Genomic DNA, 22459 nt, shown 5'->3' with positions numbered 1-22459 from the left:
ATGTTGGATAAGCGGATGTTGGATAAGTGAGACTCTACTGTACCATAATCCCATTGTATTGAGTTAGTTAAATCTCCAGTGCAGATGCAATTTTGTATCTGAAATGCTTGGATTTAAAAGGGGACAGAGAGAAAGAGAGGAAAGGAAAGTGAAAGAAATGTTGAATGTGGATCCTGCTTGAAACAAAAACTGGAAAGAAGTGAGTGACTGAGTGACAACTCCTGAAAGAGCTGAGCCTAAACAGCCAATCAGCTTGCTTGGAACGCGTGACGTAGACTTCGGGAATTTTCGGGAGTTCCTCGGAATCCCCCTCCCCAGACATTCTCGCAGCTGCCCAGAAATGATGCATTCATTCATTTATTCGGAAGCAATACACTTCCCGTCCTCTGATCGCCCTTTTTAAAAGTCAAGGCTGGGAACATCATATTACAACACGTTATATAATATTGTTACAAGTGCAGTGATATTATAAATACAATATATTGTATAATACAAATACAAATGTGTGCAATAAATCTATGCATACTGTTCATATACACACACAAGAGTACTTTTATTCAATTGGGTATATATTTGCTGCACTATAAGGCTGTATGGCCATGTTCCAGAAGCATTCTCTCCTGACGTTTCGCCCACATCTGTGGCAGGCATCCTCAGAGGTTGTGAGGTCTGTTGGAAACTAGGCAAGTGGGGTTTATATATCTATGCAATGTCCAGGGTGGGAGACAGAACTCTTGTCTGTCTGAGGCAATTGAGAATGTTGCAATTGGCCGCCTTGATTAGCATTGAATAGCCTTACAGCTCCAAAGCCTGGCTGCTTCCTGCCTGGGGGAATCCTTGGTTGGGAGGTGTCAGCTGGCCCTGATTGTTTCTTTGTAAAGAGATATACAAAACACAATGATGGTTCAAAACATATGTTATATACACAGTATGTATATTAGAGCAACATATACATTCAACATTCACAAAAGTAATGCCCTGGTCAATGTTATAATACGCAGACATATTTTACTAAATATTGTTTCTTGTCTGGAATTCCCCTGTTTTCTGAGTGTTGTTCTTTATTTACTCTCCTGATTTTGGAGTTTTTAAATACTGGTAGCCAGATTTTATTCATTTTCATGGTTTCTTCCTTTCTGTCGAAATTGTCCACATGCTTCTTGTAGATGTCAATGGCTTCTCTGTGTAGTCTTGGACTATGATTTTTGGATGATGTGATTTTAATATCGACTGTAATGTTTTTTTAATGTGTATTATTTTAAAATTTAATTGTTTTTAAGTCTCTGTTTGTATGTATTTGAAGGCATCTAATGGTTGCCATATGTAAGCTTGAGTTCCCTTCAAGGTACAAAAATGCGGAGTAGAAATAAGGTAAATAAAATAAAATAAAATAAATATCCTGATATGGTTATAGTCAATGGTGGCCCCTTCAATAAAAGATAGTTTATAATCAGGGAACTTAATAGTTTTGCCAAGGACACCAGGCTGATGTAATAATAATGATATAATAATAAGAGTTAAATCTTGGACAATTTGCAAAAGGGACCAACAAGCATAACAAGGAACGCTTCCCATGATAAATCTGTGTATATTTGACCAAGGTTTTATGTTTTACGCCTAGTCACCCAGATGAGACAGCTGCCGCTCTAAATTGCTCGATAACAAGGTGGTAGTTAGAGTGGATTCCAGGCAGAATACAATCAGAGCCAGCTAACACATCCTAACAAAGAATTCCACCAGGTAGGAAGCAGCCAGGCCTTGTAGCTGTAAGGCTATTCAATGCTAATCAAGGTGGCCAATTGCAACATGCAAACAGACAAGAGTTCTTTATCCCACCCTGGACATTATTCCAGAGATATATAAACCCCACCTGCCTAGTTTTCAACAGACTTCACAACCTCTGAGGATGCCGGCCATAGATGTGGGTGAAACGTCAGGAGAGAATGCTTCTGGAATATGGCCATGTAGCCCGGAAAACTCACAGCAACCCAGTGATTCTGGCCATGAAAAGCCTTCAACAACACAGTTTCAATACAGTTCAAACTGCATTAATGTATATGGTTCTCTACTGGCCATATAATGCAGTTCAAACTGCATTATTTGGTAGTATAGATGCAGCCTATGTCGCCTAATTCCCATTTTGCATTTTCTTAAAAGCAATTAGAATATTTATCTATTTAAAGGGTAAATATGTAGAAAATAATAAATCATATTAAAGAAAAATAAATTAACATTTAAAGAATGAAATAGGAGAGGAAAAACAGATTGGAAAGAAAGGAACAAGTAATGAAGCAGGAAACCGTCCCATCACCTTTCCCTGGTGGTCTAGTGGTTAGGATTCGGCGCTCTCACCGCCGCGGCCCGGGTTCGATTCCCGGTCAGGGAACATGGTTTTTTAATTTTATTTATTTCTATATTTATTTATTTCTACTTTCAGAATGCTTCACTTTTAAGATGCAAGACTTTGCAAATGGGGTCAAATATATTTATTATGATCTATAATATCAAATTATAATATTTAATTGAGCCTTGCAAAGGGCTGCCTCCCCCCCCCCCCCCTCAAGTTGAGCCCGGATTTGCCCTGCAGTTTAATCGGATTGCTGCAAAACCAGGCTGGCAAAGAGGAAGAGGAGGAGGAAGAAGCAGCAGCAGCAGAAACAGTAGATAAGGTTGCATCCCTTCTGAGACGGTCAGGGACCTTTTTTTGCTCTTTTTTGCACCTTCTTGGCTTGCAAACTGGGCTGGGAAAGGGCTTTACTCTCGAGTAGACCCATGGCGAGGGCTGGCTGCAGGGCATCAGAGCGTGCCTTGGCCCTTTAAGGCTCCAGGAGACTCCATCGAAAGGCAATACGGTAAGGAACCCTTTGCATGAGGATTTATTTGTATTGCAAGGAAAATAAAGCAAAAGGGAGGGAAGTGCAGCAAAGTAGACCATGGGTGCAAAAGGTGGGGATGGCATGGAGAAACCTTCAGGGATTGCAATGCAATGGGCACAAAAAATTGCCCTGCAATGTCAGCAAGAAAAGGCCTCTCCTGATAATTATATTTCCTGCATTGCCTGGAGCAGGGATGCCCTCCCTCCCTTGGAAGGAGAAGCCCACCAGACGCGCATGCGCACTGGCTCTCTCTAGGACTATGCATGGAGGTACTGTATACAGTAGATAATGTCTGTAGGCAATGGAAAGGGTGCAATCACTTAAACTAAATTGCATTGGGAGCCAAACTGTCCTTATGGTTACCTTCAAAGGGACATTGAATCCATGGATAGAGAATTGGAACTCCAAAACTTTGCACACCCCTACCAAAAATTTATCAGAAATGTGCATATATATGTGTGTGTGTGTGTGTGTTAAGTCTTTGATACTGGGGTAAAATATGTAAAATAGAAGAATGTTCTATTCTTGAAAACATAATACAATGTTTTTATTATTGGGTTGTTGTGCATTTTCCAGGCTGTATGGCCATGTTCCAGAAGAATTTTCTCCTGACATTTTGCCCACATCTATGGCAGCCATCCTCAGAGGTTGTGAGGTATATTGGAAAAGTAAGCAAGGTTGAAACAGTCCAACTAAGTCAGTCACCTCCCCCCCCCCCCCCCCAAAAAAAAAAAACCCACACTTATTTGACTGGTGAGGGACACTCATAGTCTGTCACTCATAGCCAAATATGATTTCCTTCCAAGTGTAGAGTGTTGGTGATGGGTCTGTTGGTGACTGTAGAGATCTATTCTTGATCCGCATGTTCTTTCACACTGAGGAAATCGAAACCAGTAAGAGGCCAGAGCATTGTCAAAAAGTGTAAATGGTTGAAATGTGGAGACCCGTCTCTTTTTTAGCTTGCAATTCATTTTGACTGCTGAAAACTGTAAATAATGCATTATATAAATTATTATAAGCAATACTGTAAAGGACAAACGATCCACTGTGAAGTACACAAGATAGCATGGAGTCGATTAAAGGGGGAAAAACAGCATGTGCTTAATTTGTAAAATCATAACATAATTTAATGTTTAAAGGTAAAGGTAAAGGTTTCCCCTGACGTTAAGTCCAGTCATGTCTGACTCTGGGGGTTGGTGCTCATCTCCATTTCTAAGCCGAAGAGCCGGCATTGTCCGTAGACACCTCCAAGGTCATGTGGTCGGCATCACTGCATGGAGCACCGTTACCTTCCCGCCGGAGCGATACCTATTGATCTACTCATATTTACATGTTTTCAAACTGCTAGGTTGGCAGAAGCTGGAGCTAACAGCGGGCGCTCACTCTGCTCCCGGGATTTGAACCTGGGACCTTTCGGTCTGCAAGTTCAGCAGCTCAGCACTTTAACACACTGCGCCACTAATGTTTCTGTATCACAATTTCCATTTGCTCATGCTGTCTAATGATAAGGAATATAGCAGTAGGAGTCCAGCATCAGGAGGGCCACATAAAATGAAGTGGTGGGCTGCATTTGGCCCACCAGGCTTGAGTTTGACACATGTTGACTTAACGGTACCAGATTTCACCTGGATTTGGAAGCTAAGCAGGGTCTTCGTAGTCTAAAGAAATCTATCAATTTATGGGATTGTCACAAAAGCAATGTGGAAGCACAGAGAACACAAGATCTGACCCCTTTCCACCCAATGCAGTAGGCTAGAACTTCCAAAAAGTGTTATTTGGGACTATTGCTCCCAGAATCTCCCAACTAGCAATGTTGGGAGTGGCAGTCCAAATAGAAGAATCTTTTCCAAACCCAGGCCCCTTCCGCACAGCTGTATAAAATCCACATTGAACTGGATTATAAGGCAGCGTGGACTCAGATAATCCAGTTCATAGCAGATATTGTGGATTATCTGCCTTGATATTCTGGGTTATATGCCTGTATGGAAGGGCCCCCAAAAGACCACCAAGGAATATCAGGTCCAGTGGGTCAGCAACTCAGAAGTGGGTTTGCCTGTTCCGTCTTCTGAAATATAGATTTTGGAGGAAGGAATGGGCAAACTCATCTCTGACAAGCTGGCCCTCCATATCCACAGATTCCATTTTCAAATATTTTTTTTAAAATTCCAAAAGAAAAGCTTGTTTTTGCTATTTTATATAAGGAACAGTGTTTTACCACACCACTGTGTATAATGGGATGTGAGCATCCATGGATTCTGGTATCCACGGGGTCCTGGAACCAAATTCTAGTGGATACCAAGGACCCATTGTATTCCCTGCCAAAGGAAACCCTGTGAAATGTATGGGGGTCTCCAGAAATTGACAGGTGACATACAAAGAGACAGGGCTAAGGAATGCCCATGTGTCTGCCTAAAACACATCTTTGGGACTAAATCCTATTGTTTCCTTTAACAGAGAGTGCATTTGCACTGTAAGCGTCCCATCAAACTGCATTAATTCTTCAGTGCAGATGCACCCCAGGTGAAAATGGGGAGGGGGTATTGATCAAACCACTGATGGAATGTCCAGGGTGGGAGAAAGAACTCTTGTCTGCTGGAGGCAAGTGTGAATGTTGAAATTGGCCACCTTGATTAGCACTGAATTGCCTTGCAGCTCCAAAGCCTGGCTGATTCCTGCCTGAGGAATCCTTTGTTGGGAGCTATTAACTGGCCCTGATTGTTTCATGTCTGGAATTCCCCTGTTTTCAGAGTGTTGTTCCTTATTTACTGTCTTAATTTTAGAGCTTTTAAATACCAGTAGCCAGATTTGGTTCACTTTCATGGTTTCCTCCTTTCTGCTGAAATTGTCCACCTGATTGTGGATTTCAGTGGCTTCTCTGTGTAGCCTGACATGGTGGTTGTTAGAGTGGTTCAGCATTTCTGTGTTCTCAAATAATATGCTGTGTCCAGGTTAATCCATCAAGTGCTCTACTATGGCTGACTTCTCTGGCTGAGTCAGTCTGCAGTGCCTTTCATGTTCCTTGATTTGTGTTTGGGCAATGCTGCTGCGTTTGGTGGTCCTTATGTAGACACACTATTAATATAGACACACTCTGTCTGTCTGTCTATCTATCTATCTATCTATCTATCTATCTATCTATCTGTGATTGCCAAATATATGTAATCTAAAATATACAACTGTTTATTTTTAATACTATTAATACTGAATTCTATTCTAATGTTGGTATATTTTCAGGTTATAAATTGTATTGTATTGGTTTTGCAGCAAGCTGCTTTGTGTTCCTTGTGGAGAGATAAAGCGGGGTATACATAAACATTATTATTATTATTATTATTATTATTATTATTATTATTAATAATAATAATACAAGATTATAAAACACTATTAAATATTCCAAAAGCATTGGAAAACAAGAAAGCTGGAAATTGAGATATCTATTATAATTAATACTATTAATATTATTAATATTAGTAATATTATTATTACCCCATTAAATATTTCAAAAGCATTGGAAAACAAGAAAGCTGGAAATCGAGATATTTATTATCATTAATATTATTAATATATTAATATTATTAATATTAGTATTATTATTACCCCATTAAATATTTCAAAAGCATTAGAAAACAAGAAAGCTGGAAATTGAGATATCTATTATCATTAATATTAATAATATTATTACTCCATTAAATATTACAAAAGCATTGGAAACCAAGAAAGCTGGAAATCGAGATATCTATTATCATTAATATTATTAATATTATTACCCATTAAATATTCCAAAAGCATTGGAAAACAAGAAAGCTGGAAATGGAGATATCTATTATTATTATTATTATTATTATTATTATTATTATTATTATTATTATTATTATAATACAAGATTATAAAACTCTATTAAATATTCCAAAAGCATTGGAAAACAAGAAAGCTGGAAATTGAGATATCTATTATCATTAATATTATTAATATTATTATTACCCCATTAAATATTTCAAAAGCATTGGGAAACAAGAATTAAGTTGATCATCATCATGATCATCATCATCATATTTATTATTATTACACTATTAAGTATTCCAAAAGCTCTGGAAAGCCAAACTGAGATATCATCCCTACTACTGTATTATTATTATTATTATTATTATTATTATCATCTTTATCGTTATCATTAGTACTATTATATCATCCCCATCCACAAACTCCGCCCCTTCGGGGGTTGAAGGGACCAGGTGTCCGGCGCGCGCATGCGCAGGCAAGGCTGCGGCGGGAGCACAGACTCACTCTTTCTCTCTCTCCCCCGCGCGCGCTCCCGGGCCTCTTTCCGAACGTCGGGAGCGTGCCCCGGCCGCCGCCGCTTCCTCATGCGCGCGTACGTATGCACGCACGCACCTACGTCCGTCCGTCGCCCTCCTCTCTGCTCTCCTCAGCTTTGCTCAGTGCTCAGCCTGTCTGGATGTCATTCTGATTTCCCCGTCGGCGAGAGGAGACAGGTGAGGAGGAAGATGGGGAGGAGGCGGCGGTGGCGTCTGTGCGGCGCTTCTTGGAGGAGGGAGGCCAGGCCGGGCTGCGGCGAGGCGGGGGCGGTGCGGAGGAGGAGGCGGCCTGCCTGGGGGCAACGCAGGGCCCGAGCTGAAGGAAGGGGGCCTGACTCTGAGGCCTTCTTGGGGAAACATGCATGGCCAACTGAGGGGGAAGAGACAGGGAAGGAGCCATTATTATTATTATTATTATTATTATTATTATTATTTTAACTTACACCCCGCTTTACGACCCAAAGCAGCTTGAATGGGGCCTTGAAGTAAAGCCTGGCAGAGGTGGGGCTTCAGGTGAAGGAAGGTGTGGAGGAATAAGGCCCTGAGGCAAAACCAAGGCCGGGGCCCCATGGTGGATGGAATTCAAGCCTTGGGGAAGAAAGTGAAATATTGGAAGGAGGCATCATTGGGGTGAAGAGGGCCCCCCAAAGTGAAGCATGGCAGAGATGGGGCCTCAGGTGAAATAATCATAGAATCATAGAATAGTAGAGTTGGAAGAGACCTCATGGGCCATCCAGTCCAACTCCCTGCTAAGAAGCAGGAAATCGCATTCAAAGCACCCCCGACAGAATGCCATCCAGCCTTTGCTTAAAAGCCTCCAAAGAAGAAGCTTCCACCACAGCCCAGGGAGAGAGTTCCACTGCCGAACAGCCCTCACAGTGAGGAAGTTCTTCCTGATGTTCAGGTGGAATCTCCTTTCCTGTAGTTTGAAGCCATTGTTCCGTGTCCTAGTCTGCAGGGCAGCAGAAAACAAGCTTGCTCCCTCCTCCCTATGGCTTCCCCTCACATATTTGTACATGGCTATCATGTCTCCTCTCAGCCTTCTCTTCTGCAGGCTAAACATGCCCAGCTCTTTAAGCCGCTCCTCATAGGGCTTGTTCTCCAGACCCTTAATCATTTTAGTTTCCCTCCTCTGGTGTGGAGGAACAAGGCCCTGAGGCAAAACTAAGGGGCCCAAGTTGGAATTGGAAGTGCAGGGAAGATAGCATGAGTGATATATATATATATATGTGTGTGTGTGTGTGTGTGTGTGTGTGCTAGGAGCAACCGGAGTTGCTTCTGGAGTGAGAGAATTGGCCGTCTGCAAGGACGTTGCCCAGGGGACGCCCGATGATTTGATGTTTTACCATCCTTGTGGGAGGCTTCTCTCATGTCCCTGCATGGAGCTGGAGCTGATAGAGGGAGCTCATCCGCGCTCTCCCCAGGTGGGATTTGAACCTGGCAGCCTTCAGGTCAGCAACCCAACCTTCAAGTCACAAGGCTTTTATCCCCTAGGCCACCTGAGGCTCCAGTGAAATATTGGAAGGTGGCATCATTGGGGGTGAAGAGGACCCCCAAAGTGAAGCATGGCAGAGATGGGGCCTCAGGTGAAATCAGGTGTGGAGGAACAAGGCCCTGAGGTAAAACTAAGGGGCCTGAGTTAGAATTAGAGGAGTGGGGAAGAAAGCATGAGTGAAATATTGGAAGGAGGCATCATTGGAGTGAAGAGGACCCCCAAAGTGAAGCATGGCAGAGATGGGGCCTCAGGTGAAATCAGGTGTGGAGGAATAAGACCTTGAGGCAAAACTAAGGGGCCTGAGTTGGAACTGGAGGAGTGAGGAAGAAAGCACGAGTGAAATATTGGAAAGAGGCATCATTGGGGGTGAAGAGAGGCCCCCAGAGTGAAGCATGGCAGAGATGGGGCCTCAGGTGACATCAGGTGTGGAGGAACAAGGCCCTGAGGCAAAACTATGGGGCCGGTCGTGGAATTGGAGGCATGGGGAAGACAGCATGAGTGAAATATTGGAATAAGGCATCATTGGGGTGAGGAGGGGCTCCCAAGGTGAAGCATGGCAGATATGGGGCCTCAGGTGAAATCCGGTGTGGAGGAACAAGGCCCTGAGGCAAAACTATGGGGCCGGTCGTGGAATTGGAGGCATGGGGAAGAAAGCATGAGTGAAATATTGGAAGGAAACATTGGGGTGAAGAGGGACCCCCAAAGTGAAGCATGGCAGAGATGGGGCCTCAGGTGAAATCAGGTGTGGAGGAACAAGGTCCTGAGGCAAAACTAAGGGGCCTGAGGTGGAATTAGAAGCGTGGGAACGAAAGCATGAGTGAAATATTGGAAGGAGGCATACATAATTGGGATGTGGGACCCTGATGCTAAATTGAAGGCATGGGGAGCATGGGCCGAAGGGGAAATGAGTGGTGCAAAGAAGAGGAGCCTCTGGGTGAAATTGGCTGAGAAGAAAGCTGTAGGGAAACTCAAGGGAATGAATGAGGCCCAGTGTGGGGAGGGATGGTGGCCAACTGGGGAGACAGGGAGGAGACCCGTGTTCAACCCGGGATGCACAGTGCAACTCTGTGGCGACACCAAGAGGGTGGGAGCTTCCAACCTCAATTCTATGTCTAGAATAAAATGGGGCCCTAAAGTGGACTATGGGAGAGGTGGGGGTTTCAGGTGAAGTCAGATAAGGTATGGAGGAAGAAGACCCTGAGGCAAACCTGAGTGGGACTCTGAGATGAAATTCAAGGCGTGGGGAAGAAAGTGTGAGTGAAATATTGTAGGGAGGCATCATTGTGGTGAAGAGGGAGTGTTTGTGGAGACCTGATACTAAGGTGAAATATGGAAGGAATTGAACCTGAAGCATTGCAGTGATTTTTGTGTGTCAAAAGCGACTTGAGAAACTACAAACCAGGATTGTTGTGTGTTTTCTGGGCTGTATGGCCATGTTCCAGAAGTATTCTCTCCTGACATTTCGCCTGCCATTTCGCCTGGAAAGCACACAACTCTTTGATTCTGGCCATGAAAGCCTTCGACAACAAACTGCAAGCTGTTTCTGGTGTGAGAGAATTGACTATCTGCAAGGACGTCGTCCAGGGGATTGCAGAGATAGGGCCTCCGATCAAGTCAGGTGTGGAGGAATAGGCAAAATCAAGGGGCCCCGAGGTGAAATTAAAGCCTTGGGGAAGGAAGGTGAGTGAACTATTGCAGGGAGGCATCATTGGGGTGAAGAGGGCCTTTGAGTGAACTTGGTTGAGAGGAAGGCTGTAGGAAACTCAGGACATGTGAGAGAGATCTTGGCGTCTTTGTGGACCACAAGTTTAACATGAGCCTGTAGTGATGCAGCCAATGGGATTCTGGGCTGCATCAGAAGTCTAGTGTCCAGATTGAGGGACATCATAGTGCCTTTGTATTCTGCTTTGGTTAGACCAGACGAGGGCAGACTTTGGCCCTCGGGGTGTTTTCTACTTCAGCTCCCACAATTCCTAACAGCCTGTTGTTAGGAATTGTGGAAGTTGAAGTCCAAAACACCCAGAAGGTCAAAGTTTGCTCATGCCTGGGTTGGAATACTGTCTCAAATTTTTGGCCCCACAGTTCAAAAGAGATATTGATTCTAAGCTGGAAGGTGTCCATTTGAGGGCAACTAAAATGATCAATGGTCTGGAGAGCATGAATCCCACTTAACAGTGTCTTTTAAAGAACTGGGTCTGTTTAGCCCTCAGAAGAGGAGACATGAGAGCCATGTATAAATTTGTGAAAGGGTGCCATAAGGAAGAGGGAGCAGGCTTGTTTTCTGCTACCCTGGAAACTAGGACTCTGAGCAATGGGTTCAGATGACAGAATAGGAGATTCCAACCTGAAGGTGAAGACGAACTTCCTGACCCTAAGAGCTGTTCAAAAGCGGAACTCCCTGCCTCAGAGTGTGGCGGAAGCATCTTCCTTGGAGGATTTTAAATAGAGGCCTCCGACTTTGTGTGTTTCCTGCATGGCAGGGGGTTGGCCTAGATGGCTCATGTGGTCTTTTCCAACTCTATTATTTTATGATTTGGGGGGGGGGGGGATGAGGCTCTGTGGGAGGAATAGTGGCATACCTTGGAGGCGGGGATGGGGCCTGTGTTCAAAACCAGGGTACAGAATGCAACTCTGTGGCGAAACGAAGGGGGTGTGAGTTTTAGGGGGATGAAGAGGCAGTCGAAAAGGTGGGGGAGTGGTATCTGTATTGTTGGGTGTGCTTTGTGGTACAATTAAGCAGCGAGGAGGCACTGGGAGAGGTGTCTGTGACATAATTGGGGGGGGTCGCTACTGTCGGTGCTCATGGCAAAGTGGGGGATAGGGTTGAATGCTATGGAAGTGGATGTGGCTATGGAAGTGGAACAGCACTGTGGGTTGCTATAACTAATCTGAGAAGAAGTGGAGGGGGACAGAAGAAATTGAAGTTGTGATTGGTAGAAGTGGAGAAGGCGTGAAAGAAGAGAGACAGGGAAGAGAATTACAATGAAATTGAGATGGGGGTGGGAAGAGGGGTGTGTGAAACCCAGGTCTGGCATTGTGTGTTCTGTTGCATGGATTGTGGTGACATGGAGAGAACGTGTTCAGCAGAGGGTGACCAGATTAATTAAAAGGGGATTGGAGAACTGTTTAGCTTGTAGAAGGGAAGACTGAGGTGGGACATGGTAGCCATGTTTAAATTTTTGAAAAGATGTCATATTGATGAGGGGGCAATAATTTTCTGACCATCAGAGCTGTTCAGCAGTGGAATATGCTGCCTTGGAACCTGGTGGAGTTTCCTTCTCTGAAGGTGTTTAGGTAGACACTGAATGGCTATCTGTCAAGATTGCGTTGATTTTGTTTTCCTGCATGGCAAAATGGGGCTGGACTGTATTACCCTTGTGGTTTCTTCCAACTCTATGAAAAGTAAAACGAATATCAGGAGGGGGGCAGGTTAGATGGTAAGGTGGTCAGTGGTGGTGGAAAACCAATATATGAGAAAAGACTGAAAGGGACACAAGGGGACTGGGATGGGGGGCAGTGTGCTTCAGGAACCAAGGATGATATGAATGGGGTGGGATGGTTCATCACTGGGGAGGGGAATAGGGAAGGCAGTAGGGAGGAAACTGTGCATACATCTGTCAGAGATACTTTTATTGAGTTTTTCCTGCGCGGCAGGGGGTTGGACTAGATGGCCCATGTAGTCTCTTCCAACTCTATGATTCTATGATTCAGTGAAATGACAGAAGTGGATGTAAGGGGCTTATATGGGCATAGGAAGGATTGCAGTGGGGCAGCTGGTGTTTGTCTGTGGGTGTGAAAGAAAATAGAAAGTGTCTGGGTAGGGAGTTTTCTGCTTCTTCCTGTATGACATAACATAACACCTCCCCTTTTCTGTTTCTGCCAGCTGATCACAACAACTGTGTTAATGCCAATAGAGAGAGAAGGTGTGCCAAGAGAAAGATCTTAAGTAATTGGGAAGAAATGGGGAGGGAGTTGAGCAGAAAAGGGATGAGGGATAGATGAAGAAAATGTGAGGCTCCCAGGCTCTGATGTGTTCTGTGTGTCTGTTTCTTTTGTTGTTGAATGTAATTAGAAGAATGAGGTTGATAAAATTGTAGTTCCTGTGGGGAAGAGCTGGTGGTTATTCTTGGGAAATCTCAGTGAAGATAGGCTAGGGAACTCCTCATCTTTTTTGCTGACACGCCTGTACTTTGTGCCAAGAGAAAGTCTGATGCTGTACGTGCTTGCATACTCCCTTTCCTTGTAGTTTGAGGTAATTAATTATTTAACATTTTCTATATATATGCTTTATAGTTATGATTGTTGCATGCTTGTTCTGATTAATAATGACAAGAATGGGTGGGGAAAATAAAAAGTCTTTGTTTCTGAAATTAATGGATCCTCAGAAATATTATCTCCTTGAGTTTTATGTTATGATGCCTTAATTGCATTTGTAAAACAAATTTGAAAGGGTGGGCGGAGCGAATTCAGTGTGTGCTCTCCCCAGTCTGGTGCTGAACTGTGAACACAATTTTCTTCCAGGCCCTTGAGGTATTGCTTGCAAAAGCTTCTGGATGAACTGAGCAAATAAGATGAGTCACACACACTTCATTGTCTCCTTTATGCTTTATCGATATCTTGCAATTATAAGCATGGTGGCACAGTGCAGCTGAGCTTTATACAGGAGCATGTTAGATTATTGGATCTCACATTTCTTCTGCAGAGAAAGTGAAAGCTCTCCATAGTGGATACTGGCACTGTTTGACACAGAAGGGACTTACTGGTTTTTACATCTTGCTCATGTTTTATCCAATTGAAGTATCAGTTTGCAGTAAATGTCTCCTACTAGCTTTTGGTTTTTGCATTTTGTACTGCATCTTAGGCTGCAAGCTCTGTAATATAATGTGTATTCAAGGGTAAAGGACAAAGTCAGTACATCACTTTGAACTAGAGGGAGATGAAATCTGCCTTATCAATTCAATTGGTGTCATTTTCTCCTTTGTTGCCAAAAAGGTGAAGCTCCTTTTAATTTAAGGCACAGTAGTTGATCACTGAAACAAAGCTTTGTAAGAAGTAGATGTGTCATCGATAAACATATATCTGTCAGATGGTTATCTATAAATATTTGTAAAATATATAAAAATAGTGATAAGTGGTGTCAGCATCTTTGCCGTCTCTTGAAAGGTCTTAAACTCAGTGATGAAAACAAGAATGGCTCAAGTGGTTGTATTATTAAGTAAATATCTGCTGAATATATGACTCTTTCCTCTTCAAAATGTAGTAGTAAAGGTAAAAAGGTAAAGATTTTCCCCTGACATTAAGACAAGTCGTGACCGACTCTGGGGGTTGGTGCTCATCTCCATTTCTAAGCCAAAGAGCCGGCGTTGTCCATAGACACCTCCAAGGTCATGTGGTTGGCATGACTGCATGGAGCACCGTTACCTTCCCACCGGAGCAGTACCTATTAATCTACTCACATTTGCATGTTTTCGAACTGCTAGGTTGGCAGGAGCTGGGGCTAACAGCGGGCGCTCATTCCGCTCCCAGATTTGAACCTGGCACCTTTTGGTCCGCAAGTTCAGCAGCTCAGTGCTTTAACGTGCTGTACCACCAGGGGCCCCATACAAAATGTAGTATTAGTATTAAAAAGGGCCTTCAATATCTGCTGGATTTTTTTCCAGGATTCCCTGTAAATACCAAAATCCACGGAGGCCCAAGTCCCATCATATGCATTAACAAAGTAAAATGGCCATTATGTATGACAACATTTGAATAAAACTCAAATGAGTTTTTTCCCTCAAATATTTTTGAGTTGGTTGGTTGAACCCGTGGATGCAGACCCATGTACAGGCAGTCTCCAAGTTATGAACAAAATAACTTGGGGACTGCCTGTATGAGAAGGGTTCACTGTACAAATACACTAGAATATTGGGTTTATGTATGTTTTCTGGGCTGTATGGCCATGTTCCAGAAGCATTCTCTCCTGACGTTTCGCCCACATCTATGGAAGGCATCCTCAGAGGTTGTGAGGTCTGTTGGAAACTAGGCAAGTGGTGTTTATATATCTGTGGAATGTTCAGGATGGGAGAAAGAACTATTGTCTGTTTGAGGAAAGTGTGAACGTTGCAATTGACCACCTTGATTAGCATTGAATAGTCTTGCAGTTGCTGCTTTGAAGACTGTTTCAAGATTGGGAAAGGAGTATGGCAGGGCTGTATACTTTCACCCCACCTATTCAACTTGTATGCAGAACACATCATGCGATGTGCGGGGCATGACGGATCCAAGGACGGAGTTAAAATTGCTGGAAAAAACATTAACAACCTTAGATATGCAGATGATACCAGTCTGATGGCTGAAAGTGAGGAGCAGCTGAGGAGCCTTATCACCAAGGTGAAAGAAGAAAGTAGAAAAGCTGGGTTGCAGTTAAACATCAAGAAAACCAGTATTATGGCAACTAGACTGATTGATAACTGGCAGATAGAGGGAGAAAACGTGGAGGCAGTGACAGACTTCATATTTCTAGGCGTAAAGATCACTGCAGATGCAAACTGCAGCCAGGAAATCAGAAGATGTTTCTTTCTTAGAAGGAGAGCAATGGCCAACCTCAATAAAATAGTGAAGAGCAGAGACATCACACTGGCAAGCAAGGTCCGCATAGTTAAAGCAATGGTATTCCTCATAGTAACTTATGGATGCGAGAGCTGGACCATAAGGAAGGCTGAGCGAAGGAAGATAGATGCTTTTGAACTGTGGTTTTGGAGGAAAATCCTGAGAGTGCCTTGGACCGCAAGAAGATCCAATCAGTCCGTACTCCAGGTAATAATGCCTGGCTGCTCACTGGAGAGAATGATATTAGAGGTAAAGATGAAGTACTTTGGCCACATAATGAGAAGTCAGGAAAGCTTGGAAAAGATCATGATGCTGGGAAAAATGAAGGAAAAGGGAAGAGAGGCCGACCAAGGGCAAGATGTATGGATGGAATACTTGAAGTGACTGGCTTGACTTGAAGGAAGTTGGGTGGCGATGGCCAACAGGAAGCGCTGGCGTGGGCTGGTCCATGAGGTCATGAAGAGTCAGAAGCAACCGAACAAATAAACAAAAACAATATTTTAAATTGCATGCATTGGACAATTATAGATAGATAGACTGAGTGGCCGTGGGTGTATATATAGTGTGTATAGACAGATAAGATACTGTATTTTATCTGGAAAATTTGTTTTTCAATTGTATAGTTTTATATTTTAATATTCATCCCCTCTGTGTGTGCATGTGTATACACATATATTTTAGAATCCATATATTGGTTACCATATTTATTTTGTATTTTATCTGAAAAATAATCCTGGGGGAATCCTGCCTAGATTCCCCCAGCAGGAAGCAGCCAGGCTTTGAAGCTGAAAGACCATTCAGTGCTAATCAAGGTGGCCAATTGCAACATTGACACTTCCCTCAGGGCAGACAAGAGTTCTTTCTCCTACCCTGGGCATTTCACACATATATAAACCCCACTTACCTAGTTTCCAACAAACCTCACAATCTCTGAGGATGCCTGCCATAGATATGGGTGAAACATTAGAAGAGAATGCTTCTGGAACATGGCCATACAGTCCAGAAAACTCACAGTAACCCAGTAATTCCGGCCATGAAAGCCTTCGACAACACACTGCAATACTACCCTGCACTGGATAAAATGTTTTCCATATGTGGTACACATTCCTCTAACTTATGGCCAATGTTGTCTTTCAGCAGATTTTTTTTTAGCTGAATACTGCTTGGGATGTGTGATTCATTTATTTTACAGGTTTGCATCAAGGCAGTCCAATTAACAAGTTAACACATTTTCCTTTGTTTCGTTTCTACTGAAAAGGAGAATAAACTTGAGGAAGCAAGGAGGGTTGTGAATGTATCACTGTTGATTACCAGATTCATGCTGCTCATGTTAATGATGATAGAGCCTCCCCCACACCCCAAATGCTCTTCTGGTTGCTTTGGGAGAACGGAGATGAAAGATTCCTGGCAAATTTAGTGCAGATAGTATCCTTGATTCCTATAGGGATATCTGTTCTTAGTCTCTTTGATGGGGCATTGTCAGTTGTTAAGATGTTTAGAGGTGGTGAAGAGTCCTGCCAGTCAGGGGACCAACAAGACAAATGCAGTTGTTAGTATTTTTGTCTCCTGCCAGTTCAGCATCAGCTAACTCTGTTCCCAGCTGCTATGTACTTTCCAAGTTTGAAGGTTTTTTATTGTTTCCTTCCTTAGACTGTGTTCAAATGTGTATTGTGTACTCACCTTGCAGCCACTGCAATCTGGACACACAACATTCCTAATTATTTACTTCGAATGCGGTTCACAAAGACACCGTAGGGCTTTAGACCAAAGTAAAAGAGCTTACCTTTTACCTCACAGTTTCTCCAAAAATGCATTTTTTTTGAAGTGTGACAGACGCTCTGAGGTGGCATTGCTATGGAGCTAGGGGGTGGTGTTTGTGATGGTCAGAATAGGCTGGTGGGAGATGTACAAGCCAACTATCCTATAAGGATTCTAATACATGGGAGAACAAAGATGATTGTTTCTTTACACTTAAAGTAGCAATGCATATACAGTAGAGCAGGGGTCCTCAAACTTTTTAAGTAGGGGGCCGGTCCACAATCCTTCAGACTGTTGAGGGGCCAAATTATCATTTGAAAAAGAAATATGAACAAATCCCTATGCACACTGCACATGTCTTATTTGTAGTGCAAAACAACAACAATGAAAGAACAATAAAATATTTTAAAATGAAAACAATCTTAACCAACATAAACCTATCAGGCCAATGAGATAGTCAAGTTAATTAGGATTGTTGTTGTTGTTGTTGTTGTTGTGTGCCTTCAAGTCAAGTGGGCGAGCCTAAGTCTAAAATTATTTATTTATTCATTTACTACATTTATTTACTACATTTATATCCCACCCTTCTCACCCCGAAGGGAACTCAGAGCAGCTGTATGTACATCTATATATATAAAAGAGTGATGGCATCAGGGCAGTGGACAAAACAACAAAACTACAGGCCCCCCCAACCTCGAAATTTGACAACACAACCCATCATCCACGCCTCTAGGTTGATACAACAAAAAGAAAAGAAAAATAAAGTCCTAATTAGAGGGAGAGCAATAATTGTTTTTATCCAATTGCTGCCAGTTTAGAGGGCTAATCTCTGCCCACTTCGTTGCCTAGCAACCAAGGGACAGCCAGGTTTCAGTTAGGGGACAGGCAGATTTAGGCCTCACTTAGGCTTCTTCCACAGATTATCTAATTTGCACTGGATTATATGGCAGTGTAGACTCAAGGTCCTTCCACACAGCTATATAACCCATTTATAATCTTATATTATCTGCTTTGCACTGGATTATCTTGACTCCACACTGCCATATAATCCACTTCAGTGTGCATTTTATACAACTGTGAAGAAGGGGCCTCATATAATCCAGTTCTAAGCAGATAATATAAGATGATCAATATACAGTAGACTCTCACTTATCCAACATAAACAGGCCGGCAGGATAAGTAAATATATTGGATAATAAGAAGGGATTCAGGAAAAGCTGATTAAACATCAATTTAGGTAATCGTTATACAAATTAAGCACCAAAACATCATATTATGCAACAAATTTGACAGAAAAGGTAGTTCCATGCGCAGTAATGCTATGTAGTAATTACAGTAGAGTCTCACTTATCCAAGCTTCTGGATTATCCAACGCATTTTTGTAGTCAATGCTTTCAATATATCGTGATATTTTGGTGCTAAATTCATAAATACAGTAATTACTACATAGCATTACTGCGTATTGAACTACTTTTTCTGCCAAATTTGTTGTCTAACATGATGTTTTGGTGTTTCATTTGTAAAATCATAACCTAATTTGATATTTAATAGGCTTTTCCTTAATGCCTCCTTATTATCCAACATATTCGGTTATCCAACATTTTGCCAGCCCACTTATGTTGGATAAGTGAGACTCTACTGTACTGTATTTACAAATTTACCAGTAAAATATCACAATGAATTTGAAACACTGACTACAAAAACATTGATTATGAAAAGGCAGACTGTGTTGGATAATCCAGAACATTGTATAAGCGAATGTTGAATAAGTGAGATTCTACTTTGATATGAAATAATTTCTAGGATAGAATAATGCAGAACAATATAATCTCTAAAACCAGGACAGTAATAAAGAAATAAAGAAAGTAAATAAAGCAAGGAAATTGGAAATTCCACAAAGGAAACAATCAGGGCCAGCTAACACCTCCCAAGAAAGGATTCTTCCAGAAAGGAAGCTGAGAAGGCAGTGAAGCACTATGTATTACCAAAGTCATTATTATTACTATCATTAGTATCCTTATTATTATTATTATTATTATTATTATTATTATTATTGTGTTGCGGTCAACCGTGAAAATGAATACAATCTGGCTCCAAGTATTCAAAAACACTAAAATCAGAATATATAAAAATTAATGTGGTATAATAAAACAGAACAATACAATCTCTAAAATCAGAACACTAAATAAAGAACAACACTCTGAAAATAGGGGAATTCCACACAGAAAACAATCAGGGCCAGCTAACACCTCCCAACAAAGGATTCCCATCATCAAAGTCTGGCCAATCCTCTGTTTTCTCAGGGCCACAGACAGTAGAAGCATATAAAATATCGCAAACAACACCACTCTGAAAACAAGGTAATTCCAGACAGGAAACAATCAGGGCCAGCTAACACCTCCCAACAAAAAAATCACTCAGGGAGGAAACAGCTAGGCTTTAAATCTGCAAGGCCATTACATCCTAACCATTTTTCCTAATTGCAGCATTCATACTTGCCTCCAACAGACAAAAAAACAAAACAAAATAATCAGAAATATTGTATATTCACAACCTTTAGGAAATAATGTCCCCTGATGGCACAGCATGTTAAAGCGCTGAGCTGCTGAACTTCTGGACCGAAAGGCCGCAGGTTTGAATTGGGGGAACTGACAGAGCCCCCACTGTTAGCCTCAGCTTCTGCCAACCCAGAAGTTCAAAAACATGTAAATGTGAGTGCATCAATAGGTACTGCTCCGGTGGGAAGGTAACGCCGCTCCATGCCGTCATCCCACATGACCTTGGAGGAGTCTACAGACAACGACGGCTCTTCGGCTTAGAAATGGAGATGAGCACCAACCCCCAGAATCAGACATGACTGGACTTAACGTCAGGGGAAAACGTTTACCCTTTACCTTAACTACCACCAATTCCTCAATACTTTACTTCCCATACCACCATTCTTCGCCACAGCAACGCGTGGCCGGGCACAGCTAGTACAATATATTATATTATTAGCATAACACAATATTAACATTATATATTACTATATTGAACTATACCACTATACTGTAATATTATATGTAATATATAACATGTAATTAATATTATTATATGGTATTATTATTAGTATTACATTGTATAACATAATAATATTATCAATATCATATGTATATATAATATATTATATTATTAAAACTGATATAAAAATGTTATATTATAAATGAGGGTGGGGGCCAGGTAAATGACCTTGGAGGGCCGCATCCGGCCCCCGGGCCTTAGTTTGGGGACCCCTGCAGTAGAGTCTCAGTTATCCAAGCCTCGCTTATCCAAGCTTCTGGATTATCCAAGCCATTTTTGTAGTCAGTGTTTTCAATATATCATGATACTTTGGTGCTAAATTTGTAAATACAGTAATTACAACATAACATTACTGCATATTGAACTACTTTTTCTGTCAAATTTGTTGTATAACATGATGTTTTGGTGCTTAATTTGTAAAATCATAACCTAATTTGATGTTTAATAGGCTTTTCCTTAATCCCTCCTTTTTATCCAAGATATTTGCTTATCCAAGCTTCTGCTGGCCCATTTAGCTTGGATAAGTGAGACTCTACTGTATTTGCATGCGCCATGAGCAGAGAAAAAACCCAGTGGCGACAGCCATATGGCCAGAAATAATACAAAAGATAGAAGACATGGACCACCCCACGCTACAATGAACTGTGTTCTCCAGGTGGGAATGTGTGGTCAGTTATGCCAATCTCACCATGATGTGTGTGGCATTAATGGGGTTACTGTAGACTGCAAAAATGCGGCTTGAAACATAATGTTTTCATCTATATAGACAACCGCTGTCACAGGTATGTTAGCCTATGTAGTGTCCTTCATCTATTGCTTTTAGATCATCTTTTGTTTCCATCAAGTCTTATTTCAGAGGAATTTGTTTATTCCTTTTCTCACAGTTTAAAATATTTATTTCCAACTCAAATTTTATTCTTAATCTTGTAACTCTAAAGTGCTACCAGGTCCTAGATTTGTATCAAAGACATTCGTAAATGAAATTCCTAGCCATGTCTGGTTCCTCACTGCTACAAGTTAGCTTTTCATATTGTAAATTAAGTCTGTAGATTACTCTTTTGTAGACTACTCCCCGCCCCCCAATTTTCACAGATTGTGGAACTAAGTTTGTATGCTTGCAATAAGTGCTGTAACATTCCTTCCTTACAAAATGAGGCAAGTTTGGAAATAAATTAGGCAAGGAAATAACTGCAAAACTTTGGTAGGCAGTTGCTTAACTATATATGGACTTATAATGAAATGTCGGTTAATGGAAGGAGTGCCCAGTGTTTGCTTCTGATGTTATTGTCATGTGCCTTCAAGTGCTTTCTGACCTATGGTAATCCTATAATGGGGATTTCTTTGGCAAGATTTTTTCAGAGGGGGGTTGCCTTTGGCTTGTGATGAGGCTGAGAGTGTGAGTGGCCCAGGGTCACCCAATGGGTTTCTATGGCCAAGCAGGGATTTAAACTCTGGTATCAAGAGTCATGGAGCCCCCGGTGGCACAGTGGGTGAAACCTCTGAGCTGCTGAACTTGCTCACCAAAAGGTTGGTGGTTCGATTCCGGGGAGCAGGGTGAGCTCCCACTGTTAGCCCAGCTTCTTCCAACCTAGCAGTTCGAAAACATGCAAATGTGAGTAGATCAGTAGGTACCGCTCTGCCGGGAAGGTAATGGTGCTCCATGTAGTCATGCCGGCCACATGATCTTGGAGGTGTCAATGGATACGCTGGCTCTTTGGCTTAGAAATGGAGATGAGCACCAACCCCCGGAATCAGACATGATTAGATTTAATGTCAGGGGAAAAAAATACAGAGTTGTAGTCCACACCACATTGTTTATCTTGTTTCTGATTAGAGTTTGCAATTTTGTGGGTAGAATCTTTTGAGTTGCACAGTTGCAGATATCAAGTGAACTGCTTTATTGTTTGCCTCTCAGAATAACACATAATTATTTGGGTTAACTAATTCTGTTCTCTTGTATTGTGTAAATTCAGAACAATCTCGTAGTGACTTATGCTATCTTTTCCTACCCTATAGGTAATCTGGTACATATGAAATGAATAATAGAATCTGACAACTGATGCATGGATGTGTCATTACTGAGCAGAGCAGAATAAGAGACTGATATTTGTATTCAAATGAGGAGGAGAAACCTTTATAAATGCACAGTTGTTATTAGGCCTTTCAATACTGCATATTTATGTGACAGAAGCTTGAGGTTAGGGAAATAATGAACATTGTGGAGCGAAAACATGACAGATAAAATTGTTAAAGAACATTAGGGACATAAAACAGAAGGTGCTGTCAGAATGTAGTGGGCTAGAAATGGAAGAGTGGAAGCATTCTACATCTAGACCTGTTGAAGATGAGGTTGAGTAGTTATT

The 22459-nt window shown here is 41.9% G+C and overlaps 1 protein-coding gene and 1 non-coding gene across 4 annotated transcripts in view; both read left to right on the top strand.

Moving 5' to 3' along the window:
- Positions 1–2314: 2314 nt before the first annotated feature.
- On the top strand, positions 2315–2386 carry trnae-cuc (transfer RNA glutamic acid (anticodon CUC)). The gene has a single exon. It is a non-coding gene; the product is annotated as a tRNA-Glu (tRNA).
- Positions 2387–2613: 227 nt separating this feature from the next.
- dnajc5 (DnaJ heat shock protein family (Hsp40) member C5) overlaps positions 2614–22459 on the top strand; it is an 80886-nt gene continuing 61040 nt past the window's right edge. The window contains exon 1 of one of the 3 annotated variants that reach the window (XM_062979079.1): positions 2614–2852. The gene's annotated coding sequence lies outside the window, so the exon portion shown is untranslated. Of the gene's footprint in view, positions 2853–7167; positions 7370–22459 lie in introns of those variants that run through there. The other 2 variants (XM_062979080.1, XM_003220655.4) reach the window with 2 other exon arrangements.

Source organism: Anolis carolinensis, chromosome 4, assembly GCF_035594765.1.
Source record: "Anolis carolinensis isolate JA03-04 chromosome 4, rAnoCar3.1.pri, whole genome shotgun sequence".
Lineage (NCBI taxonomy): Eukaryota > Metazoa > Chordata > Lepidosauria > Squamata > Dactyloidae > Anolis > Anolis carolinensis.
Note: the sequence above shows the minus strand (reverse complement) of the source record. Positions and strands in the feature narration are given on the sequence as shown.